This window comes from Elephantulus edwardii, unplaced genomic scaffold (assembly GCF_000299155.1).
Source record: "Elephantulus edwardii isolate Elephantulus edwardi_28Jun2011 unplaced genomic scaffold, EleEdw1.0 scaffold00067, whole genome shotgun sequence".
Lineage (NCBI taxonomy): Eukaryota > Metazoa > Chordata > Mammalia > Macroscelidea > Macroscelididae > Elephantulus > Elephantulus edwardii.
This window is the reverse complement of record NW_006399817.1, coordinates 3,183,399-3,188,353: the sequence shown is the minus strand read 5'-3', so window position 1 is coordinate 3,188,353 and position 4,955 is coordinate 3,183,399.

The following is a 4,955-nucleotide window of genomic DNA, read 5'->3' as shown; positions in this document are numbered from 1 at the left end:
AAAAACAAAAACAAAAAAAAAGCAAAGATTAAAGCCCTTATTATGAAGCACAGACTACAGCCTTCAGTATGAATTATGCTTCAACATAAAAAAAAAACAACCCAAAAGTTCTCACAACATCACAACAAATGTAGAAAAGATTAAAGTTGTTAGGAATATCATTTCAACTGGATTCACCTTCCAATGCCCAGGGAAGAAATAAAGTCAAGAAATCAAACAGTGTACTGTAAAAGGTGAATCTATTGCCAAGAATCTGCTTAAAGAACTAAATAACCAGAATATCGCTTTAAAGACTAAGGTGCACCTTACCCAAACCATTCTATTTTCAATTGTTATAGGCAAGTGAATGTTGCACAATGAATAAAATAAAAGAAAAATGTATGCCTTTGAAATTTAATATACACAGAATCACTATGAGTCACACCTGAATCTATGCTACCTGACAACAACAAGCAGAGGTTTAAGATAAATCATTATAATAGGGTAAGTTACTGGAAAGCATAATATAAATGAAACAGATGCAAGAAAGACAAAATGGTAATTGGTACTGCTAACTATTCGTTACTACTTCTCTCTACAATTGACTTAATCACATAGGCTTAGATTAAACAGCTACTTGCATTATTAATTTTCAAATCCAGTGTGGAATTGATAGCTTCAGAGTATTTCAATCCTGGTTTGATATCTACCATATGTAAATGTAAATTTCAGATTTATGTCTTCAAAATTATTGCTAAGTATATACTTTGGGTGTGTGTTTTTTGGTTTTTTTTTTAAAGAAGCATGTACTTCTAGTAATTCTATAAAAATTCATAAAATGAATGTGAACATTCTACATTTGTTTGTCAACTGCTTCCCTCACAAGATATTTTTATTTATGACATTATTCTTGTTTTGTTTTCATTTTTTATCAGTAACAGTGAAGTTAATTTTGGTAAGTTTTCATGAAGTATTGTGAATCCTGGTGATTATAATTTCCTTAGGTAAAGTTCTAAATCATTTGCTTTAAAAACTCTATTGCAGTTTTATGAGACTCTCTTATTTATTTATTCCAACATTCATGTCTTACACTTTTATTTAGCATTTAGTTCATAGGGAGTTACACTGCTAACTCAGAAGCCACACATCATTGACAGTTTGAATCCATCAACAACTGTGGGTGGAAAGTGGACAATCTGTGCCCATGGGATTTTGCAGAAACCCAATGGAGGGTTAGCTATGAGTTAGTTCTAATATGAAGACAATGAAAGAGACAAAGACAGATGTATTACAAGCAAACATACATTGGTAATTAATGTTACAGATGAAAATTTTGTACTGTTCTTGGTTTCAGTGGCTTACAGTCTAGTGAAGAATATAATTATATAAATACACACAAAAAATTGCTACTTGTTGTTGGCAGAAATATTACAAAATTTGTATCTTAAAACTATCCCTTTTGGGGATATATCAGTGGGTATTCTTGTCATTAAACTCCAGAGTGAAGGCTGCATAATGGAGCAGACTTGGTGGGAGGGATTGCATAACAATGAAAGTTTTCTTTTTTTTTCAAGGAGAAGAGTGAATTGGGGGAAGGGGGACAGGGATAAAAGTGCAACAATGAATGACTGGAAACCCTAAGTCTCTGTAAATGTTCATTTAAATTAATAAAGAAAGTAAAAAAAAAAGCCAAACAAACAAAAAAAAAAACCCCACAAACACCCCAACTATCCCTTTTTTGTCCCCACTAAAATAATTTTGATGCTAAATTAAAGAAATTTAGTTAAAATTAGCTTAATTTTTATTGATTATGGATGATAATAACAGAATTTCTATATGACTGTTTCCAGTGGCTCAATGTTATCAGTGCTACACCAAAACGAATTAATCTCTCACAGATCGTCACTGGAGGGGAAAAAAAAAGGAAAAAGACTGCCAGCAATCCACACTTTGTCTCCATATCTTAGTATCTTATTTATGTGTCCCACATTTGCAAAACACTGATTGGGTCTTCTTTAATCACATGGCAACTTCTCAACTGCTCACTGTGGCAACAGCCTCTTACTATGATTGGCCTATTCTGGATCACATTTCTTACCTTTAATAATCTTACCTTAAACACAATAACTGAATTAACAATAACAAATTACCTAAAATTTATAACCCCAATGAGCTGGGGTTTGACAAACTATTATTAGGAGTTCTATTAGGACCACAAAGATTGAGATAGTTTTCCCAAGAAAAAGAGTAGCTGATAAGCCTATAAATCAACACTTCTATCTTCTAGTTTCAGTTATATTTATGCTCTCTTTATTTCATTATTATTTTATTTCCCTCAATTTTGGAGTAGATAAGCTGTTAAAACAATAATACAAATCTATTTCAGAAGAAGTGCAACCAGGATGCTTCTTAAGGCAAAGCTGGTGACATTTCTTCATCTCCCATAATTTGAGCATGTTTTCAAGAGGCACCAATTCTTAGTAAAAGACACCATCCTGGAAAAAGTAGAGGGTGAACTAAAGAGAGGAAGACCCTCAACGAGATGGATTGACACACCCTATCTTGGACATTTCGAAGATTGTGACAATCACACAAGATAAGGCAAGATTTTGATCTGTTGTCATAGAGTTTCTGAGTCATACTAAACTTGATGGCACCTAGTAAAAGCAACACCATGGATTTTAACAGTTTGTTCTTATGTCCTCATCTTTCCTGTAAATTCCTTCTGTCTCAAAATGTATGATTCTAAGGTCACACTTCAGGTTCCCTGTGATCCAGGAATGCAATTTATTCTACCTTGAGAATTTGAATATATTGGAAGCGGTATGATCATTCTACCTTTTTACTACTCACCTTTGATTACAAATTCTTTTTTAAAATGTTTTCTAAATTATGTAAATATCTCTTTTTGATGGATGATACCTGTAGAACAATAAACTAAAAGGGTCTTATATTCCTTCTTTTATTGGAAACAATAAAAAATAATGTATTCATAAATTGGTAACATCTATCATAAATAGTATTTATTGGTATTGCCAAGGTTAGATGCATCTTGGCTGAAAACAGAGAGTACTAGAAGAATGTCTATTTGAGTTTCATTGACTAAGCAAAGGCATTAGACTGTGGACCATAACAAATTGTGGCTAATCTTGAGAAGAATGGGAATCCCAGAATCCTTGATTGTGGTCATATGAAATCTATACTTAGATCAGAACAGAAAGAATACACAATATGGTTCAAAATCAAACAAGGAGTGTGTCAGATATGTGTCCTTTCTCCACACTTTTTCAATCTGTACGCAGAACAGATCTTTCTTGAGGCTGGACTTAATGAGGAGAAAAGTGGCATTAAAGGAAGACGCATCAACCAACTACATTATGCAGATAACACAAAATTGCTTGCTGAAAATGTGGAAAGCTTGAAATGTTTGCTGCAGAAGGTCAAAGACTGCAGTATTCAATATATATTGAAGGTCAACATCAAGAAAATAAGATTCTCACCACTGGATCAATTAACACCACCTTGACAGATGGAGAAGATATAGAAATTAATAATTTCAGCTTGCTCAATTCCATAGTCAACACTCTTGGAACTACTGATTAAGAAATCAAAAGATGAATTGTTTTAGGAAAATTTGCTGTCAGGGATTTTTCTAGAGTACTGAAGAGCAAAAATACTTCTTTAGAGACTAAGGTGCAACTGAGGTCGTGTTCTTCACAATTACTTACTATGCATAGAAGAGTTGATGCCTTTGAGTTGTAGTGCTAGACAAGAAGAGTGAACATACCATGGACTGCCAAAAGAACAAACAAGTTTGACCTGAAGAGGGTGAAACCAAGTTTCTCTTTGGAGGCGAGGTTTTTGAAGCCTTGTCTGACATTCTTTGGGCATGTTGCCAGAAGGGACCAATCTTTAGAGAAGGACACCATGCTTGGAAAGTAGAAGGGACGGTGCAGTAAAGGAAGACCCTAGATGAGATGGATTGGCACAGTAACTGGGGTAATGTGGGTTGTTATGTAGTCAACTCGATGGCACATAACGACAACAACAACAATTATCATATTAGGTAATTGTTGTTGTTTGGTGCCTTCGAGTCGTAGATGACTCATAGCGACCCTGTGAACGAACGGCCTGAGCACGGTCCATACATAGTTTCCGGAGGCAAGCCATTTCAGAAGTGGATGCCGCTCCTGCTTCCAGGCTTGTTTTAGTTGGGAAGCTCCAGCCAACACTGTCCACCATGGGTACCCATTACCATGATTGGCACATCAGTGTCACATTATTCAGCATCACAGCAACCACGAGTTACCTCTGTACAACAATGCACAGACCAGTACTATATTTGGTAATTAGATAATAAAAGTCTAGTTTTTCTTGGTCAAAATTTTCCAGTAGATAGTGAGTGTGCATTTTCAACTTTAATTTCAAAGTTTTAAGAAAGATTTTTAAAGTTTCATGAAAAATTTACTGAATCATGTGTTAAGATCAGAGAGAATAGAGGGAACATGGAGAAGAGGGTCCAAGGAAGAACTGGGAAAACAGAACTAGGGCCAGTAACAACCGTTTCAGCTTTGGCCTAATTTCCTCTGTTCACACCATGGTTTTCTCCCTGGTTAACAGACATCAGGACTTTAGGGAAGTGTCATGACTTTAGACCCTGAAGAACAAAGCAAGAGTTGACCTTCACCTCCAATCAGAAAAAGCCACTAAAGGGAAAAGTAAACAAGGTAAGAAAGAAGACCACATAAATACCAATACTCAACCCCTATATCCTTGTTTCTTCTCACTCATGAGAGAAGGCCCACTGACTCTTAGACAGTGCACTGCACATGCTTATTTGTATTTCTTTCTTCTTTCCCTAATAAACCTAATATGAATCACTTCTATGGGTGATTCACTTCTGTGGCAAACTGATCCGGAAAAGATTTGCTGGTCTTCCTCAAAGCATAAGACCCTGGACCTCTTCTGTTACATAA